Source organism: Sycon ciliatum, chromosome 1 (assembly GCF_964019385.1).
Source record: "Sycon ciliatum chromosome 1, ocSycCili1.1, whole genome shotgun sequence".
Classification (NCBI taxonomy): domain Eukaryota; kingdom Metazoa; phylum Porifera; class Calcarea; order Leucosolenida; family Sycettidae; genus Sycon; species Sycon ciliatum.
In genome coordinates this window covers 64449460-64472426 of record NC_088643.1, presented here as the reverse complement: position 1 = coordinate 64472426, position 22967 = coordinate 64449460, and the positions used below count along the sequence as shown (strand labels likewise).

At 47.9% G+C, this 22967-nt stretch overlaps 1 pseudogene; it reads right to left on the bottom strand.

The window, feature by feature from the left end:
* Positions 1 to 541: 541 nt before the first annotated feature.
* Positions 542 to 2008, bottom strand: LOC135807064 (homeobox protein Nkx-2.2-like; annotated as a pseudogene).
* Between the last annotated feature and the right edge of the window lie 20959 nt (positions 2009 to 22967).

Below are 22967 nucleotides of genomic sequence, written 5' to 3'. Positions count from 1 at the left end.
ACAAAGTGAATATGTATCCCCGCGTGCCCAAGTATAATAATTATGAGGATTTTGTGAGCATATTGCGAGAATCCATGAAAGCATGATTCCATGATATCGCGAGCATAATCCGCCGGAGCCTATCTCGGGCGTGTATTCCCTGGGTCTATTGGCTCCTGGGTGTGTATTCCCTGGCTCTCATCGCTAGTTATGCAATCCATTTCTCACCCTCTACGAGGCAGCTTCAGTAAATGTCCATCTACTTCGATGTACAAATAGCTTACCTATGCTTGCATGTGTGTACATATTGCAAATAAAGGCTAGGCGTACATTGTTTTTAGACCTGTATCATTCTGACATAGGAGGGTGACTTATTAAACTGAGTCACAAGATTTTTTGGAATAGGTACTCAAAATTGTAGGGTGCTCGTCTCGCTAACCCATCCCCCGCGCTCCCAGTATTGAGAATGTAACCAAGCTCACGAGCGCCAGTGAAGCATAATCTCATCCAGTCTTCACTGGCCGCCAGGCACAATAACCAAATTGATTTAAATAATCTTTTCCACTTTGGGCTCAAAGGAAATGATCATGAAAGCAGCGTAGGGGTTTGTAAAGCTTTTCAACAGCATGTAAATCAAGACAAACAATCATTATGTACATCAAAGCACACAATGTAGACTGACTTGAACAAGAAGGATAAATTAATACTACTTCAACGGCTAAGAAATCAGAGAGCACCAAGAATGTACACAGCCATTGGATGCCTGGCTATGCAGCAAGAAAGCGATGAAGTATTCCATAATCAAAAATTATATACAGCTTTGAATTTGACAAATAAGGACTGCACAAGACCTGCCATCGTGTATCTCCATGGCAATACTTCTAACGTAACAAAATTTGTGTTTTGTACTACAGCAGCTATTGCACCGTTTTAGTTTGTGTTGCAGAAAGTTAGTTACTACCAACTGTACATATGGACAACACAGACAACATTACAAGTACCTTCGTACGATCGTAACTGACACGTAGTGGCGCAGTGCTGGAGACTTGATGCCCAGATTCTATTTCAGCATAACTACTTCTAGTACTTTTTTCTTTTCTTACATGTAGTGATGTACTGCTGTGGCGCTAGTATGGAGCAGAGTACCAAGAGGGACCTTGCTTGGTTGGTGGTGCACCAGGCGTTCTTGGAGCTTGCATCTGCATGGCCTGCTGCTGTTGCTGCATTATGGTAGAGGGTGGAGCGCCGCTAGCGGCAGCCATAGCTGATGCCTGGAACTGCATTAGCTGCTGTTCTGGCATTTGCATTTGTGGGATTGCTCCTGCCATAGAGACGCCAGTCTGTCCTTGAGCTACAGCAGCTTGTGCTGCTTGCAGTTGCGCCTGGCTGAACTGGTCCCCATAGAACATAGGATTTAGTCCATATGGTGCAACTGGCCGGGGCACCAGCGGTTGTCCATGATACGGGTTGGCAAGAGCAGCTGATCCGCCCATTCCTGTTGTAGGGGCAATGTGCTGACCATTGGCTGCAGCCTCCGTGGAGATTCGCTTCCACTTGTATCGTCGATTCTGGAACCAGACTTTGATCTGGGTCTCAGTCAGTCTCAGTCTGGCTGACAATTCCTGTCGCTCCGGTGCGGATACATATTGATTGACTCTGAAGCGTCGCTCCAACTCGATGACTTGTTAGCGTGTGAACAGAGCTCTTTGTTTCCGCTTTTTCATGTTACCCGCATCGCCATTGGGTCCATCCTCTGTGGGAGTGGATGCAGTCGAATGGCTCTGTCCACCCTCCACCTTGACATCAGTTCCGGGTGTGACTGGCGTTGCCAGGGGAGTTTCTGTGGCATTGACAGGAGGGGAAGCTGCTGGACACAGAGAATTAAGAGGGAAAAACATGAAATCAAAAAATCGGATAAGCGTTTCTGCTACAGAAAAACCTGTTAAATTCAATCTCATGATTTTATCACCTTCCGCTTGGCAATATCTCATGTTTGAACATATAGTTCGTTACCACAACAACAACATCACCACCAATAATACCGACAGAGTGAACCATGCATCGGTGCAGCTGGTAGTGCTCGCCTACAGAAGGCAAAGTACTAGTAGTTTGCATCTAAACAAACATTTAGAGACGAAACACGGAAACAGAAGTCAAAGCGATGCCTCACCAGCTAGTTGAAACCCATTCCTGGCGGCGTCGGCCCTAACGGGCGTCTCAGCATCGCCATTGGACGGGGAGGGAAGTTCCGGTGCGGAACCAAGCGGGTATGGCGGCGGAAGGAAGGTGCCCTTGTTGTCCGTAATCGGCGTTAAGCTAGTAATGCCTTGGGAAGGTGGAGCAATGTTCATGACGGGCGGCATTGACATGGTAGACGGGGGCTAGGCTATCCGGCCAGCGTTTCTGATACTAGACATGTGGAACGAAGTGCTGTTCTCCATATTGGACAGATCAAACAATGCCATGGCTGAAAAGGGAAGTCAAGACGCACTTGATCAAATTCAGCTTCAGGACTTAGGGCCTCTTGGAAGGAAGTGAGTGGTTCGAAAAGGACTTCTACATTTTATATGTTAGACCTGCAACTCTGATCTGGTCGTAGAAGGGGCTATCGGCGTAAGCGAATTGACATCAGCGTGGCGAAAGGCTGCCTAGAAAGGAGGCAGGCTGCCCTCAAACACATCTAGCACGTGCTTACCTATACCGTGCTCACTAGGCTGGCTCTATCGCGCCGCTGCCTTATAGCCTACCAATGATCGCGCGCTCGGGCTGCCACGTCCACGGGGTAGGTTATTGCCCGGTGTTTGTGCCACGCGGCGTACGTAGGGTGAATTGCGAAAGCGTGTAGCTAAGTAGGGGATAGACAGAGGACAACACTTAGGGCCACATACTGCGCGGTAGCAAAAGTTCAACGGGGTCAACGCACCGTCCGACCTAGCTACGAGTGAATTGCGAATACGTGTAGGTAAGTAAGTAGGGGATAGACAGAGGACAACCTTTTTTTTTCCGCCATCCCGCGTACCTTTTAGTAGTGGTGGACCGTTTTTTCAGCTCGTAGATTCTCGCTCCTGGAGAGCCCAGTCGGCATCAGGCCGGTCTGGAGGTGGATATATCTCAGCAGTAGTAGTAGTAGTAGTAGTGGTAGGGCAGTGTAGTGGTGGTAGGTTCGCCATCAACGGCGATTAGAGACAATACCAGAAAACACAAAAACAAAAAATGTCGAAGGAGAAACCGACACGAAGATCGAGCTCCCTTCCGCGTGGCTCCAACAAACGAGGCCGAGGTGATCTCTCGATGGATTCCTCACCCGAGGGTTCCGCTAAGACCAACAAGAGGCTGTTCTCAGCGGAGGAGGCCGCAGAGTTTGTCTCAAGTGACTGTGCCGGATCCCTCGAATCCCTGAGAAAAGACTCTCAGCTTGAAAATTCTCCGCTGGGAGAAAATTCTCAATTTGAAAATTCCCGGCTGCAGGAACTTGTGCGGGATGAGGTCGTGAAAGCCCTCCCATCGTGTATTTCCTATCTCCGAGATGCTGTTGTGGCGGAGGTAACGGCAGCATTGCAGCCCCAACTCCAGCGTCTCATAGAGAGGCTGCTGGTCAAGCTCAGTCCTACACCCAGTGATACTGCGACTCAGTCCAGTCGTCAGCCAGTTTCTGCCACTGAGCAGCAGCAATCTGTCCAGGATGCACCAACATTTGCCTCAGTGGTCACTCAGAACTCTGCGGACATGACTAAACAGCCCTGCAAATTACTGCTGCAGCAGCCGGCTGCAGAAATCCCAGCAAACCCAAGGCCACCTGAGCCACGGCAGATTGAAGACCTGGTCCAGGCTGCCAGAGCGGCAGCTACATCCCCATCGACAACACCTGTTCCGGAGGAGCCGTGGCAGGATGTATGTGCTCCTCGCAGGAAAGTCGTTCTGTATGTTGGAGGGCTGTCACCAACAGTGACAGAAGAACGACTCCGTGGCTACGTGACACGGAATGCCAACAACCCAGCTGTTATTGTCGTCTACAAGTGTCAAATACAAAGTGCGAAACCTGAGAAGTCGACCGCATTCGCTCGGCTCACTGTGAGCGCACCCACAGCTGCGGTGCTCCTTTCTAAGGGTTTCTGGCGGGGTCGAGCATACTGTCGTCGCTGGGTGTTCAATGCTCCCGAATCCAAGGCCTCCCAAACTCCTGTCAGCAAGGACAAGGGCAGGACGACGACTGACGATGCGTCCACAGACACTGAACTCAGTTCCCAATGATAGCGGCGGGAAATCGTTCACCACAAGTCATGAGCCAGGCTATGCTTGCCGTATCCTTTCTCAATATATGTAGTCTACAGAGAAAAGTCGGCGAAGTGCAACAGTACCTTGCTGTGCGTGGAATCCATGTCCTCGGCCTGGCTGAAACTTGGCTGAAGCCATGCATTAGCGACGGCGAGATTTCGATTCCGAATTACAAGCTGTTCCGAAAGGACCGTTATCGTCAACATGGAGGAGGCGTCGCTGTGTACTGTCATGATTCTGTCCATGCCAGAAGGCGCACGGACCTGGAGTGTCCAGAGCTAGAGATGATGTGGATCGAAATTACAAGTAATGGGCGAACCACTGTTCTCGGGTGTACATATCGCCCACCAAACAAACCTGTATCGTACTGGGATGGTTTTGAGAATAACATTGAGCAAGCTTGTCAAGGACGGCAACATTCCACAGTACTCGTTGGTGACTTTAACGTGGATTTCAGCATGCCTGGTAATGCTGCCCACCCTCTTCAGCATATTCTGACGAGATTTGATCTGAAGAATTACGTATCCTCTGCAACACGAGTGACAGCACATTCCCAGACCATTCTCGACCTTTTCCTCTCAACAACAGCTATAAGTGGAACATGTGAAATAATTTACCTCGATATAAGTGATCACTATGCCATACTCGCTCATCTACCGATTCCGTCTAAACCTGCTCGCAAGGGAACATCAACTGTCACGGGTCGTCGTCTCCATCAGATTGACTGGGGCTGCTTTCAAACTGATTTACATGGCATACTGTCTGTCGGCTTTGATGATCAAGATGTTGACTCCATGACAACTTCCTTTAACAATGCTATTCTCTCCACCCTTGACCAACATGCACCCATCACCACCCGCCGCCGTGCAGACCGGCGTCCATGTCCCTGGCTGACTCGCGAGCTGGTTGAGTGTGTCCGGAACCGAAACAGACTGCACCGCCGTCTAATGCAAGATAGAGCAAACGAGGCACTCCAGCAGGAGCACCGAGCTGCACGTGCCAAGGCCAGAAAGCTAGATAGACAGTTGAAGAATGCTTACTTTATGGACCAATGCTATACGTCTGATCAGAGGAAACTTTGGTCCGTGATGAACACTGTCACGGGACGAAAGAAGACCCGCCGAGTACCCCAGGTATCAGCTGACCAGCTGGGCGACTTCTTTGCAAATGTTGTTCATGACCCCAGTCGACCTACGCACCTACAGATGCCAGTTGGCCCTACGAAATCTGATGCCCTTACAGCCTTCCAACCTGTGTCGTTGTATGATGTCGCTAAGCGTTTGCAATGTGTGGATCCACATAAAGCTACAGGAAGTGATGGAATCCCAGGTATTGTGTTGAAACGTTGCTCGGACACCCTCTCCCCATACCTGATGAAGATCGTCAACTTATCTCTTGCGTCTGGTATAGTGCCATCAACTTTCAAACATTCTCTTATCAGCCCATTGCATGAAAATGGCGACCCACTGTCAGCTCGTAACTATCAGCCCGTCTCGCTACTGCCTATTGTTTCTCGCATACTGGAACACTTTGTCAAGAAACAGCTGACAACTTTCCTAGATGATCACTCCTTGTTACCTTCAAGTCAATTTGCATACCGAAGAAATCACTCAACAGAAGATGCTCTTATCCTTGCCTCCAACCGCTGGAAATTGGCCAAATCGGAACGAAAACACACCGGGGTAGTAATGGTAGATCTATCGAAGGCATTTGATAGAGTCCAGCATGCCAGGCTTGTGCAAGTGCTGTTTGACCTTGGCATTTGTGACACACCACTGGAATGGTTCCTCAGTTATCTCTCGGAGCGGCAGCAGTGTGTACGGGTGGAACACTCAGTTTCGCAATATGTTGGATGCTCCCAAGGAGTGCCTCAAGGCAGCGCTCTGGGCCCTCTTCTTTTTGTACTGTACACCAATGATATGTCGTCAGTTCTACCAGGTAGTGTATGCCACCAGGAATTCGCTGATGATGTGGCTCTGGACTACTCCGACTATCAGCCTGATTTAGTGTGCTCTGTTCTCTCTAACGCTGTAACACGACTCGCTGAGTACTTGGACAACATTGGTCTGCTATTAAATGCCAGTAAAACCCAAGTTATGTTTGTGAGACCCCGTGGGTGTCTGGATGGACCATCTGAAGTGAAGTGTGGTACCACAGTGCTTGATGTTACTCCAGTCACGAAGTATCTCGGTGTCATGCTTGATGACCAACTGTCCTGGAAGCCCCAAGTGGACTTTATTGCCAGCAAGACTGCTACTACAATCGGGCAGCTCTGGCGCCATGGACGGTGCCTTTCACTCAATGCCCGCCGGGCCTGGTACATGAGTATGATCCAGTCTGTTCTCTGCTATGCCTCAAACTGTTTCTTTCCTGCTCTATCCAAACTGCTGCTACATGTACATCGACTGCTACGTATTGCTAAGTCTGGCATACGAGCCATCTTCCAACTCCCCAGAAGGACCCCCACTGCTCCCCTATTTGCCAGACTATCAATGCCTCAGCTCCACCAGCTGTACGTGCAACGTCTGCTTCTCTTCGTCTTCCGCTGCCTTCATGGCAGAGCCAGCTCACTGTTCCAATCCTACTACTCCCTCATTGCCACGGATGTGGACAGAAGTTGTGTCACGCGTGGTCAGGTCAGCCAGCTGCTCAGAGTGCCGTTCCTACCTGGCCCCTCAGGCCGTAGCTCTATTGCCTTTGTTGGCAGTACCACATGGAACTCTCTCCCTGCTGATATTCGCGCTTGCGACGTACGCCACACGTTTCAAGCATTGCTGTCTGGCTATGACCTCATCTCCCTCGTCAACTAGCTCTCCGATGTTGTGCCTACTATGTCTTCTTCACAGATTCTGCCTGAACAGATGCTCATCAATTATGTTCTTGTCCTCTATCCTAGTCCAAATCCTGCCTTGCCCATGCATGACTCTCATGAAATGCCCGTACTAAATAGTCTATAGAACAAGAATATTGTTCATCATACTTCTCTCATCAACTATGATAATACCCATTTCATACCCCCCCCCCCTTCATAAAATTAATACCTACTGTTTTCTTTCCTTTCATTTCATCTTCTTTTCCGTTCCTTTCTTCTTCATACACAATTTTAAACATTTTCATCATATTGTGAGAGCCGTGGGCCAACAGCCCCGGTGAGAAGGCAGTCTTGCCTGTTCATATGGTGAAGTAAAATAAAGAAACAACAACAACAACAACAACTATCTCTTATTGGCGATGGTGCCATCGTGAGAATAAAGAATTCAAACAAACAACACTTACCTGTAGGGCCACATACTGCGAGGTAGCAAAGTTCAACGGGGTCAACGCACCGTCCGACCTAGCTAGGACCGTCACTGATTGTAGTGGACTGGACATGTTATCAAGAAAGTCGTAAACCTACGAATTCCTGGTGCATCTACTTGTACATAGTTTTACTTATAGAACATGTACAACTGTATGGAATTATTTGATGCGAACTTGCGGATTATTCCAATTTATGTGGCGTAGTAACCACATGTATGATAGTTTCAATAGTTTGTGTATATGTCAGTTATAGTAGTCCGCAATGCTGCTTTTCTAATTCTCATTATGATTAGCATGCAATGTACTACCCGAAGTACTGAATTTACTTCTTTTGTACTCTATAATTCTAATGTATCTTCTACCTCTTCTCCCCTACGAACATACTTTCTCATTTTCCATACTTACTTAGGAGACTCCCTTCGATAGGCATCTATTTGCCTCTGGAGGATCCGTGAAATAAAAATCAATCAATAAAAATCAATCAATTTATGCGATTCGTATGCAATTTGCCTCGAATTATGCGATTATTCGATTTTGTTAGGAATTATGCGAAAAATTATGCTAGCATAATCCGTCAATGAAGAAGGAAGGGAGCGTCTCAACTTCACTACACATTCCGTACGCGCGGGGAGTGGAAGCAAACTTTTGAGCTCCGATAGTGCTAATATAATAATTATTATCTTTTTCTGCAGAAACTGGCTAGAGTGCGTGTAGAATTGTTATAAAGATGTCTAGAATCTGTTCCATTCAGCTGAATGAAGGGTGGTCCTCGAAGGATCATGCCTTTTTCATCAGACTTCTTCTGTCAGGTGGTGTAAGACCTGATGATATCAAGCAGGTGGATCTGAGTGGAAGGCGCGGATTCTGTAGAGTTTCGTTTTCCTGCACTGCCGTTAAGGGACGAGGTGTTGTCCAGAGGGTTAGAATTTGAAGGAAAACAACTAGTACCGTAAAATCCCGCCAGAGCGCCCCTACCTCCTCCACGCTTCAGGTGGGGAGGGGCGGATGGGCGAGTCCTACTTGCCGCATTCAGTGCTACATGAAAAAGTATTGACCCTATGAAAACTGTTCGTGCATCTCGTACACCGACCAAAGGTCAAGAGCGACGAGTCGTACAGAGACCCGTCAAAACTCAGGGTTTGTGCGATTCCTGGTCAAGAGGGTGCACCAGTGCGACGGTGGGCACTGTTACGTACATTTCCAACGGGGTCGCGCGTCAAGCACGCGTCTGCAGTACAGTACGGCATCACAGACTGCGACAGAGATACGAGAAATCAAGTCCCTGACAAGAAGTCAGGGAGGGGCGGATAGGAGAGACGGGGCGCTCTGGCGGGATTTTACGGTATTAGTAGTTGGTGATGGAGCAGTTGTGTCCGTGCATATATTTGGTGTGGCGGATGACACCCCACTGTCCGTCATTACGTCAGCGATGGAGAAATTTGGATCCGTCATTGGTGTTCCAAAGCGGGAAACAAAGGCTGTGGAAGGCTGCACCTTCACAACTGGTACTATACATTCGTAAACTTAGTACCCACAGCTATCGTACCCTCCACCATCATGTTGTCTGAGTCCTGTTAGAAACTGCGCGTTTGGCACAGGGGGCAAGTTCCCACGTGCTACAAGTATGGCTCCAGTACTCATATTGCCAAACTCTGCACCCACAACCAGGCCAGGAGGCCCAGTCCGTACGCTGATGCAGCAGCCAGTGCGCTGAAGGGTACTCAGGGCCAGGCCCAGGGGACACTGGATGACACAGTGAGTGCAAGAGAGAGACTGCCTGCAGTGGACCGCAGACCACAACTGTGCTAGTAGGAGACTTCAACGTAAACTTTAATGATGCCCATGCTTTGACTCCTTTGCATCATGTACTCAACCAGTTTAACCTTCGCAACTACGTCACATCTCCTACCCGAGTGACCAGCAGTACTGCCACACTGTAGCAAGAAGGACCCATGAGTGCGTGTGATCCCCGGTAGCCTAATCGGTAGGGCACTGTCCCGGAAAGACAGGGGTGCTGGGTTCGAATCCCGCTCGTGGATCCTTCTTTTGCAACATTGGCGCCTAGCAATGGCTCGAACCCACGACCCATCGTACCCCCCCCGCGAGTAGGTACGGTGTGAGGACACAGCCTGTTGTGGCGGGGGAGCAGTGTAGCAAGAAGGACCCATGAGTGTGTGTGATCCCCGGTAGCCTAATCGGTAGGGCACTGTCCCGGAAAGACAGGGGTGCTGGGTTCGAATCCCGCTCGTGGATCCTTCTTTTGCAACAACACTACTGGATCTATTCTTGTCTACCACCCCGATCCAGGGAGTTTGCGAGACTATACATTTGGATATCAGTGACCACTCCGCAATACTTGCCAGGCTGCCAATTTCAGCAAGTCACCACTTGCAGGGACAGCATCAGCGCAAGACTCGCTGTTTGCACAAAGTGAATTGGAATATGTTTACATGTGACCTGGAGAAGACGCTAACTACCTGTGACTCTGTCTGTGTGGATGTGCTTGCGTCGTCACTCACTGCGGGAATCCAGACCACTCTGGACAAACATGCTCCACTTCGGAAACGGCGCCGCAAATCTCGACGTCCTTGCCCCTGGATTACAGATGAGTACTTCACTAAGAGATGTGATACATCAGATCAACGGCAACTTTGGGCTGTCATGAACGATGTCGCAGGCCGACAGAAGACACGGAAAGAACCTGAAGCGCCGCTTGAGTCACTGAGTAAATTGTTTGGAGACATTGTGCATGACGCTATGCGGCCACCTGAGCTGCATATACCACATGGTCCAGCCTCTGCATGTAGCTTCTCAACATTTCAGCCAGTAAGCGTGTCTGATGTTGCACAATCCTTGCAAACTGTAAGTCCTCACAAAGCATCTGGGAGTGACAACATTCCTGGAATTGTACTGCAGCAGTGTTCAGACGTCCTGGCACCTTCATTTACCACCCTAGTCAATGCATCCTTGACATCAGGTACTGTGCCAGTGTGTTTTAAAACATCACACATTAGTCCACTGTTCAAGAGTGGCGATGCAACATCCCCTACTAACTATAGACCAGTGTCATTGCTCCCTATTCTGTCCCGGATTTTGGAGTTCTTTGTAAAGAAGCAACTCACAGCATACCTCACGCAACATAGCATATTACCTAGCAGTCAGTTTGCCTACAGGAAAATGCACTCTACCGAAGATGCATTAGTTCTAGCCGCCAACCGTTGGCTGTTGGCCAAACAAGAGCGAAAATACACAGGTATTGTGATGGTTGACATGTCAAAAGCGTTTGACCGTGTCCAACATCAACGTCTGATTGATAAACTATTCACCCTGGGAGTCAATGGCAGAGTATTGTTTTGGTTGGCTAGCTATCTGTCTGGTCGTACTCAGCGTGTCAAGGTGTGTGAGGCTCTCTCTGATGCAGTCCCATGCTCAAGAGGTGTGCCCAAGGCAGTGTTCTTGGGCCGCTTCTCTTTGTCCTTTACACGAGTGACATTTCCGACGTCATACCTTGCATTGTTGTTCATCAGGAGTTCGCGGACGACATCATCCTAGATTATTCTGATTCAGATCTGGACACTGTTTGCAAGACGTTGACTATGGCTGTGACACGTCTGTCTGACTGGCTCTCCGAAATTGGGCTTCTGCTGAATACCGGCAAAACCCAAGTCATGGTAATTCAACCTCGGGGACTCACTGGCGACATACCAGTCGTGAAATGTAAGGATCAAGCCTTAACTGTTACCTCCACTGCCAAATACCTTGGCGTAACCATTGATGACCAGCTATCCTGGCAGCCACATGTCTCCAGTGTTGTGCAGAAGGCGTCAGTCTCGAATTCAGCGGACTGGATCAGTACCAGTCCGCTGAATTCGAAACAGCCTGGCTCACCGTTGGCCAGTGCAACAGCAAAACTGTCATAGGTGCAGCCTATCGCCCTGGTTCCTGCGCTGACAATGATCTGGCTCTACTCGAGCACTTAGACCAAAACATAGATACCATGCGGCAGCATGGTAAGCACATGATTCTGGCTGGAGATTTTAATGTTCACAGCACGTCCTGGCTGGGCAGCTCTCGAACGACAATCGCAGGGGAGTTCTTGGAAGAAATCAGTGCAACACACTGTCTTGTCCAGCACGTGACCCAGCCAACCCGTGGGCCAAACACATTGGATCTCGTCTTGTCCGACTTTCCTGGCACTGTCCACACAGCAGTATCATCTCCCATCGGGCGCTCTGACCACTGTGTAGTATTGTCCAACTTTCAGGAAATCACTCCTGTACTGGAGCGACCAACAAGCAGGAAAGTATGGCGTTATGGCCAAGCAGACTGGGGCAGACTGAGGGCACATTTCCGCAGCTTTGACTGGGCTGCTGTCGTCTGCGATGTCCCCGAACTTGCATGTGAACAACTCACAACTGTAATTCTGGATGGAATGGACACGTTTATACCATCTAAGACCCTGACAGTACGGACGACAGACCCTTGTTGGTGGACACCTGAGTGCAGCACTGTAGTTCAAGCAAAGACTCGTGCATGGAAACGGTGGCGTCAGCACCCCGATGATGGAGATTTGCGAGCTTCATTCATCGACCTAGTGGCCCGAACAGCTGCTATTTTGCTGCGCGCCCAATCATCACATGATGCTCGTGTCAAAGCTAAGCTCAGCTCAGGCTCACTTAACGACAAGCAATGGTGGTCTAACATGAAGAGAGCTGCTGGGATGGAGCGTGCCTCTGAGATACCTCTGCTGAAGGACACCGACGGCACAGAGTATCCAACTCGCCAAGCCAAGGCCAATTGCCTCGCCAGGTACTACTCCCAGAAGTGTAGCCTTGCAGATGATGACATCTCTCCAGACGATCTGCCAGAAATGCAGCATTTGGACCGCCATGGTCTTGACCGCATCCATTTCCGGCTTGCTGATGTACGCCGCCGTCTAGCCAAGCTGAATACATCGAAGGCAACAGGACCTGACAATATTCCAGCAAGAGTCCTAGCTCAGTGCTCCAGTGAGCTTGCAGAACCAGTCACCAAACTGTTCTCACTCTGCTTTCGCCACGGTGTTCAACCTACCAAATGGAAGCTGGCCCATGTGGTTCCAGTCTTCAAGAAGAGCCCCCGCTCGGATCCCAAGAATTACCGGCCAGTCTCACTACTATCCATCCTGTCAAAAGTAATGGAGAGTATAGTAAACAAGCAGCTCGTGAATTATCTGGAACGTTTCAATATTCTGCCCGACAGTCAATATGGCTTTCGGCAAGCAAGAGGCACATGCGACATCCTCACTGCTTTGCACACTGAGTGGGTCAAGACTGTCAGCGATGGAGGGTACGCTCACATGGTGGCGGTGGACATAGCAGGAGCATTTAATCGGGTATCACACTCTGGACTGATTTTCAAAGCCCAGAACGTTGGCATTGGTGGCTGCCTGCTTCACTGGCTGCAGGATTACCTCCTGAGCCGCAAACTATCAGTCCTGGTCCACGGCGACTCATCCTCTCCGGCGCCCATAACAGCAGGTGTGCCCCAAGGCAGTATCCTTGGCCCGACACTTTTCCTCTTGTATGTGTCTGACCTGGATCAGTGCCTGTCTCCCGAGACGCGACTAAGTTCCTTTGCAGACGACACAACCCTCTACAGCCTCATCCGCACGCAGGACAATATGCATGACATGACTGCCGCCTTGCAATCCAGCCTCAAGCGTCTTGAAGAGTGGGGAGAACGCTGGCGCATCAGATTCGAGCCCTCTAAATCGCAACAGCTGCTGATGACTACGAAAGCCACACACCCTGCTGTCCCTGACATCAAGTTTGGAGGTATCGCGGTTCCGGAAGCCAACACCATCAAGCTTCTTGGAGTGACATTTGACGCCAAGCTGTCATTCCGGGATCACTTGCACTCAATTGCGACACGTGGCTGCCAGAGACTGGGTGTTCTCCGTCGGGCTTGCCGGGTGTTAGATTACCATGGCCGGCTTTGTGCGTACAAGGGATTTGTGCGACCCATCCTCGAGTATGCTCCCCTTGTGTGGATGGGAGCTGCATCCAGCCACCTCGCCCGACTCGACCGTGTACAGAAACGTGCAATGGCCATTATTGGCCCTGGTGCCCTTCTCCAAAGCCTGTGCCACCGCCGGATTGTATCTGGGCTGGTATACCTGTACAAGCTCCAGTGCATCCCAGGACCACCCCAGCTCACCGCCATGATCCCTCCTCCAGCCAACCATGTAGAAGCTCGGCGCACCCAGAGTCAACCCCCTCCTGGCCAGCAGCACCATGTGCAGCTGCAGCAAGTCCTGGACAGGAGAGCACCTGCCTATGCTTCTCGCTCCTTCCCGTATTCTGTAGTGTCAGTATGGAACAGCTTGCCGAGCGAAATTGTAAGGGCTCCACTCAGCTTGAAGCGGCTCCACACGTTCAAAGAAGATGTCCATAAGTACCTCACGCACCAACACTGGCTGATGGCTACCGACTTCTACGGATGAACTCTTCACTGTGGCACGGGTCATGTTCCTTGGTTCGGCTATGCTGATGATATTGGGCTTCATTTACCTTTTATTATTATTATTTTTTATCATTAATTTATTATTTAGTTTGTCTTGTTTGTTATGATTTCTTGGTTTTCCACCCGGTTTAGTTATAATTTAAATTATTATTTGGTGCAGCTTTAGCGCTATGTGGTTTATTATTTTCCTTTTTCTTAATTTCGTATTTAGCGCTTTTGGGCGTCATTATTTTCTTCTCATTATTTCGCACCAAGTTATTATTTTGTGGTATTCTCTAGCTTCTGTTTGTTTGCAGTTGTTCTTCTGCAACCCCCCCCCCCCCCCCAACACACATTTTTCGATGCCTAGTTGCAACGCTGACGCCGAGACCTCTGGTCGGTTGAGTTGCTCCCAGCACATCAGCACGTCGTCCCTACATCCCCTATGTTTTGTCCTTTTCCTCGTTTCTTTTTGTTCTCCACCTGTATTCCATGATCCAGTAGGGCTGTGTCAATAGTAAAAAAAAAAAAAAAAAAAAAAAAAAAAAAAAAGTCGCCATCAGCCAGCTATGGTGCCATGGGCGATCTCTGCCCATAAGAGCCCGCAGACTTTGGTACATTGGCATTGTGCAAGCACGACTAACGTACGCATCCAATGCATTCTTCTCGTCGCTGACACAGCAGCTGCAGAGTCGTTTAATCAAATCCAGCAAATCCGGAATTCGCGCAATTTTCCGACTCTCCAGCCGTGCATCCACAGCCCCCCTCCTCGTGCGCTTATCTATTCGATCCCTAACTCACATTTTTAACTACAAGGTTTTGTTTTTTGTTTTCCGTTTCCTACATGATCTTGCAAGTCCTCTTTTCTGCACCTACTTTCAGTTGATGGCTAATACAGGCCAAGCATCCCGGGATGATCGCCGAATTCCTCGAGGACAGGAACAGTGGCTACTGCAAGTGCCTTTCCTTCCTGGACCTTCCGGTCGTCAGTCATTGACATTTGTGGGAAGCACTCTTTGGAATGCCCTTCCCAGCGATATTCGCCTCCACAGTGCGGCGGTTGCCTTTAAACTGGCTCTGAACAGCATTAATTGTAATTTGTAACCACCTTGCTCAGCATCCCTACACATTACTGCATGTTTTCTCTGTGTGTTTCTTCACTGCATGCTTACACATACACACACCCATTTGAAATATATACAAACTTTGTGCTTTGGAATTATCATGTTATGATTCTTTTTAATATTTCCTTCTCTCATAATAGTATATTCGTTCTTAGCAGGAACCGGAGGTTTTTCCTCTGGTGAGAAGGCAGAATTGCCTGTGCTCTAAACGAATTCAAATAAAAGAAACAAACAAACAAACAAAAAACTTCCTCGGAGCAAGACCATTCGACTCAGCACCCCGAAGACTACAACTGGTGAAAATTTGATTTTTAGGCTTAACTTCCCCTTTATAAGAAAGGGTTCGTTCCCCCACCGGAGCTCGCGCTATTCCGCCGACTTGATTTCCTCAGCCTATTCAATAGGCCTCGACCAAATATGCTAAAAAAAGAGAGCATATTATGCTCGTCGCATATTTTGTTGTTGTTGTTGTATACTTTATTTATAGTGGAAATCAAAACAGGCAAAATGCCTAATAACATTGGACCCACTGTGAATAACATGTTAAAGCATATCAGGGAAAACGTCCATAATATGCCAAAGGCTTAGCAAGATATGCAAAAAGATATGCCAAAATCAGCCAAAATATGCTCGACATAAGCAGGAAGTGTAGATCATTTCAGTAAAATTACAATCTTGGAATATTCATTGGCTTCACGCCATCATGCTTTAATATGATGCAAATCAAAACACATGCGGAATAGTATGGCCGGGGTGTAGGCCTCGACCAAATATGCTAAAAAAAAGAGCATATTGTGGTCGTCGCATATCAGGGAAAACGTCCATAATATGCCAAAGGCTTAGCAAGATACATGTATGCAAAAAGATATGCCAAAATATGCTCGACATAAGCAGAAAGTGTAGATCATTTCAGTAAAATTACAACCTTGGAATATTCATTGGCTTCACGGCTATCATGCTTATGGTGCAAATCAAAACGTCCGGAATAATATGGCTGCAGCGTGTCCCCAGCAACCGTAGCGATAGTGTTCATCCATGGGGAAAATGTAGCAAACGCCTCAACCATTCCAAATTCCAAATAAAAGGCATTTCTGAACGCATTTTGTCCATAATATGAATGTTTTGTCCTCATTTTCTTCAGAATATTTGAATTATATCCTGGCTTCATTCCAATATTCCCTTTGTCGCTCAATATACCATGTGAACTGTCTCACAAAATATGCGGAAATATGCGCAAGCATATTTGGTCGAGGCCTACTGGGGTGTGTCACCAGCAACGTAGCGATAGTGTTCATGCATGGGGAAATGAAGCAAATGCCTCAACCATTCCAAATTCATCCATAAAAGACATTTCTGAACGCATTTGTCCATAATATGTATAGAATAAACACCGATGTCGTAGTGTTTATGGGAATATAAACACTGCTATAAAAACCGAGGCGTAGCCGAGGTTTTTATAGACAGTGTTTATATTCGCATAAACACAAGACAGAGGTGTTTATTCTATTTATACCTAGCTTCGTTTTTGGCCTGAAATACTGGTCCGAAATAGCTATTTTAGTATCCCAGTATACTATAGTTTTGTTTTTTCACGGCAGAGCGTAGCGAAAGAGTGCAAAAAACTTATTTTTCACTCACAAATATTTTCGTGCATTTGCTCTTGTTCTGCGCAACTCCGTTGAACCTGCCATCGTACGAGATCGTGGTCTTTGTTTTTCCTCGTGGTAGTTGAAGTTTTCAAGTGCTCCAGTTTTTAGTTTCCACTCGCAGCCACACAACACCACAACTCATCTTATTATTTTTTCAGATTAGATCTACAGTGTATTTTCGATTTTGACCGCATGTTACAAGGCGAGGACGCGTAGTGCTCCTGACTACAACCATAAACCGGTTGGCAGAGTCCCGGTCTTGCGACCATTTGAACCGTATTGGGAAAACCCAGGTTCGGACCCTCGTTACTCTACGGGTTGGTAGGATTTTTATAATTTTCGTTTTTTGTGTTGTAGAAGTCGTAAATATGTTAAACTACCAAGCAAGGCTTCTGTATATACCATCTACAGACTTCTACAACACAAAAAACGAAAATTATAAAAATCCTACCAACCCGTAGAGTAACGAGGGTCCGAACCTGGGTTTTCCCAATACGGTTCAAATGGTCGCAAGACCGGGACTCTGCCAACCGGTTTATGGTTGTAGTCAGGAGCACTACGCGTCCTCGCCTTGTAACATGCTGTCAAAATCGAAAAACATGTTAAACTACCAAGCAAGGCTTCTGTATATACCATCTACAGTGTAATAGTCCAGAAGAAAGAAACGACAGTGCCGTGCACCGTCTATAATGAATCGGTCCAGCCTACAAAAGGTCCACATCGCCTGATTGGGCCTGCAAGCTGATGTACCAGTAACCTGACGTTTTTGGGAGCTGCAGATCGATCTGCGAAAGGCGGAAACAGCTAAAACGAGCTGAGCGCAATTCGCCACACACAAGCAAGTTTGGTACCAGGCGGAGCAGAGTCACCGTTGACAGCTACACAAATCAGGGCGTTTCGGACGACCAGCAAAGATTGTGGAAGTAAAATTTAGTTGACACAACAATTGGTCACTCAGTTCCGACATGTCGAGTCGACACCTACCTGTACCGCAACCATACTCCTCAAAGGCTTCAGCGAGTCCTTGAGAGTTTCCGTGGGCGCAGTGATGAGATCGAGAGTCTACGGAGTCGGTGATGAGCGCTGTCGATCACAACATCGTGTCCCAAATGGTGGCGAAGCTTCTGGCAGAGGTGACACCGCAGTCATACTGAAGTAGTTGTCTGATATCGTGGCGAAGGGCAGCAACTTGCAAGGTCGTAGCTGTCTGTTGACAACACCAACCGGAGTTCACTGGGACAGCCAGCCAGTTTTCGGACCGCACATGGACCGGAGAGAAAAGATAAGTATCAGTACTTGAGACTGTGGATGTTTTTTCGTTAATTTACGAAGTACCGGTACATAATCATGTAGTTGACACAATCGAAAGGGGTGTACATGCCGTCGTATTCAAGGGAGCAAACAAACGCCCAGCCCGTACCGCTCTAGGCGCTACACAGGGTGCATGATCAATGTCACGGGACCATCAGAATGTTATGGATGTGCAGAGCGATGTACATGAATGTATCGTGTTTGTAGAGGCAACCATGAACAACAAGAGTAGTTGGTTTGTCAGTCTGAGTACAAAAATCGGGCAACAATGGCATGGCAGTAAATGTTGTCGAAGTCAAACATCGTGCAAAATGCTAGTAGATTTCCGGCCAGGTGTAATCGGGGTGTAACAGATTTCGACGTCCGCAGCCATCGGACACACAAGGGGGGACAATTGGCCGGCAGGACGAGACAAATGTTTGTTTGTTTTTTTCACGGGTGGGGCCCACCAGACATGGTTCCGGAAGAAATTCACGCAAAAGTTGACTGCTTGCTGACTTCAAACTTGTGTTCCTGAGGTGCCCATCCACCTCACTCACGTCAGATTATTAGTAGTATTATTCACACATTTCTACCGAATGAGTACACGGCTAAGCAGTACAGGGAGCCAGCATATGTTCTCTCAGCATAAAAGCAAGCAAAGAATAAGGAGTAAATGGGCAATGGAAACAGTTCCAAAGTACAGCCTGGGATTGTATGAGTGCAAACATGTACGACAATAGTCATGGGCTATTGCAGCAAGCGACAACAACACAACAGATAATGTGACAGCAACCGCAGGGGGGCATGCGATGTTGACCCGGGGTGGGAAGCAGTACTGTCCAGGTTTCCTTCGTCCAGAGAGTAAGACTAGGGTTCCCGAACATGCTCAATATAAATGTACGTTCCAGACAGAGCGAAAAAGCGGCAGGTAGCGCGTAGTCCTCACTCGGGCGCTGCAGTCTGCAATGTGCGAGGTGAGGTAACATGATGGCACACTGCACAACTCCACTGTTGTAACGCCAAACCAATTCATAAAAGTTAAGCCACCACTTTGATTGTGTAAGGTGTGCGAGACACCCCAGTCAGCTGCCAGGCCAAGTCAACTGGTTAAAGCTTTACGTATCTTGATCTCGCTTGTGCATGCCGTCCTTAGGTTTTCGGTGTTGAATCTTAATGAAGTATTTATATTATATGTTTTCCTCTTGCTGTCCTTTCAGTACCAAGCCAGTACCTAGGCCGTGGAACAGACACCGGATCACCCACGACTGGACATGATGCAAGCGATTGGGAACGACCTTGTGTGGTGTATAAATGGGTAACCCGGATTGCCATTATTTAGTGTGTATGTGAGTGATGACGGAGTGAGTAAGAAGCCCAATGGGCAGTGATGACACATGATTGCGTAGGGCTTGATGCAATAATCACGGAGAAGCCCAATGGGCAGTGAGGACACAATATTGTGTATGGCTTGATGCCATGATGAGGGAGAAGCCCGATGGGCCGTGATGACAAATGATTGTGTATGGCTAGATGCCATGATGAGGGGGAGGGAGAAGCCCGATGGGCAGTGATGAGTATGGCTTGGTGCCATGATGAGGGAGAAGCCCGATGGGCAGTGATGACACATGGTTGTGTATGGCTTGATGCCATGATGAGGGAGAAGCCCGATGGGCAGTGATGACACATGGTTGTGTATGGCTTGATGCCATGATGAGGGAGAAGCCCGATGGGCAGTGATGGCACATGGTTATGTATGGCTTGATGCCATGATGAGAGAGAAGCCCGATGGTCAGTGATGACACATGATGGTGTATGACTTGATGAACGATCATGTGGTTATGAATGATTACAGACATGTTGAAACCGAGAGAGAGAGAGAGAGAGAGAGAGAGAGTTAAATAGAGGTATGTGGGTTTTTTATGTCTCGGTACCGGCTTTTCACCCCGTTTTTTGTCGGGGCACGCGGAGAAGTGTACGTGCACGGGCAGTACGTGTGTGTACAGTATGTGTGTGTGTACAGTGAGTGTGGGTACAGTACGTGTGTGTGTGTACAGTGAGTGTGTGTGTGTGTACAGGGAATGTGCGTAAGGGTGCATGTGTGTGCAGTAAGTGTGTGAGGGGCGGATGTGTGCATTCGATACAGGATTCCTTCTCTTGCAGGAACTGAACGGACGTCCAGCCCAATCACGGAAGTACAGCACCTCACATTGAATTTACTGGCAGTACTACTCCATGATGTAGCACTTGCAACCTAGGAGGGGAACTTTCGGGCATTTCGCGGAGATTTTGTCTGCTTGGAGTGCACTGCTGATCATGTTATCCTGGCTGATGTGTGCTCGCCCGGTTGCCACCGGACCCAACCTGGCCTACTAGTGAACATCCCAGGGCAAGTCTGGCCGGGTCTCCATAACGTTCATAGTAACTATGCACTTGGCCACAGATGGTGGTCACAGTGCCCAAGACTTTGGCACACTGGCGCCATGCGCCACACTGCTCGTTTTCCTTGTCCAAATCTATGTGTGCTGCTCTCCTATCGGCCTCACTATCCTTTACATCGTGAGTGTGATTGCTCTGGTAGACCATTACCCCATGTACTGAACAGTCGCTTTGTGAGCGAAAAGTTTTGTTTTTTCACGGCTGAGCGTAGCGAAAGAGTGCAAAAATCGTATATTTCACTCACAAATATTTTCGTGCATTTGCTCTTGTTCTGCGCAACTCCGTTGAACCTGCCATCGCGGTCTTTGTTTTTCCTCGTGGTAGTTGAAGTTGCCCACCCACCCACCCTGGTTTCATGGGAGTCGTCCGCTGTTCTTTTTGACAATCTATGCCTTTGTGTGTTGCTTATGATTACGACATACACCGGTTATTCCATACCATTTCTTGCTATCTCTATTCTTGGGTCTGACTGGCAGCGGGGCAGGAATTAATGAAAATAGAAAGGTTTTTTGGCCGAAAGGCGTGTTTTTCCTCTAGCTCGGTTGAGCGGTCGCGGCTAGGAATGTAGGGAGTCATTGTTTTTCAGGCGCTCCCCTGCTGTCCAGTCACCCATGCTCACCACTGGCCATGCTGTTTCACTTAATTTCACAGCCTTTTCTCCCGCTTGCTGGCGGTTCTTTGATGGATTTAGATGTTTTTTCGGCTATTTATCTATACTGTGGCTGCGAGTGTGGTTTTTTGCCTCTACTCATTTCTGGAAAACCACCACGGTGGTGAGTGTGATTGCTCCGGTAGACCACTACCGAGTGTGATTGCTCTGGTAGACCACTACCCCATGTACTGAACAGTCGCTTTGTGAGTGAAAAGTATACTATTATGTGTAGGTAGCATTGCGTGTTCCAGACCTAAGACCTATCTTTCAACCAACATCTGCATCAACACCCTGGTGGCTGGGTGGTCAAGATAGGTGCTTGGGAATCTCATGGTTGCAGGTTCGATTCCTGCTGAAAATTCTTTCTTCTCTTCAATTGTTTCTTTTTCAATTGGAAAGGAAATTTCTAAGTCCCTTGAAAAGTGAAAAGTTACAACCTCTAAGTGGGTAATATAGCAAAGTATATACCCCAAGTTAAAGTGGTGATAAGCGAAGCTGTGGACACAGCATACTGCTGCTACACTTCAACGCGGGAATGCGTATAATAATATTAATAATATAACGGTGACCATGGAGATTATATATTCACCAGTTATAGATCACAGGAATTAGTGGGGGTTAATATGAGCTGGGTATAAGAATGTTTTAAAAAATTGGTTGTGAGCAACACTGGCTCACACTCAAATCACTGCTTTTCACCAGAAAAATATTTTATTTCAACGTTTCGGTCATGAAATAACTATCATCAGGAATGAAGTGGTGAAGTACTGCCTTGTACATATTTCTGGCCCTGATACTCGCTTTTCCTGGATAGTTGTGGTTTTGCACCCCTTGCACTATTTAGGCTCCTGCGGATTATGCTCGCGAAATCATGGAATTATGCTTTCATGGATTCTCGCATTATGCTCGTAAAATCCTCATATTATACTTTGGCACCCTGGGATATATATTCACTTTGTTGTACTTATGGAGCCTCAAAGTTCGGAAAAGTTCGGAAAATTGTGCCTTTTTCGTACTTGCAAGTTGCAAGTGGCCATAATAATAATAATAATAATAATTTAGAAGGACGCTTCACGCAGCTTCATTATACATGTACTTGAATTGTTTGCAGGCAACCTGCCTACACTCAAGAGAGCACTGCATTTCACACAAATCCATTGGTATCGTTACAACGTTTCGGTCTTTATGACCATCATCAGGAATGAAGTGGACATGGAAAGAACAGCAGTATAAAGGAAGGAGGCAAGCAAGCAAAGCGCGGTACATAGTGACAGCGCGCGTAGAGAAGTGCAAAGCACGTCATGGCGGGTGTGCATTACTACATATACATGACAACACAAGCACAAACGGCGAGGAAAGTAGATACTGAGCTCTCACAACTAGTGGCGTGTAGCGCTTTGGGATCACGGTGTAGTCAATCATGTTGTGGATCATTTTCCTGAGGCCATCAGGGGATGCCATGCATCCAGTCCATGTGGTTCTATAGCGCATTGAGTAGCGGAAGAGCGTATTAGCCAACACCAGATGATGCATGTTAGCCCACTCTACCAGCGCTTGACCATTGTCATTTCTTACACCTTTGCCATATTGACCCACACACGCTGCTTCACCTGCTCCGACTTTGCTGTTAAAATCACCAAGCCCAACCACGAGTGTTCTTCCACTGCACTTGTTCCAGGCTGTGGACAAGGCGTCATAGAACCTTTCACGAACCTCAGGATTACTCTGCGCTGGTGGCCATAAGTACAACAAAATACATGAGTATCCCCATACCAA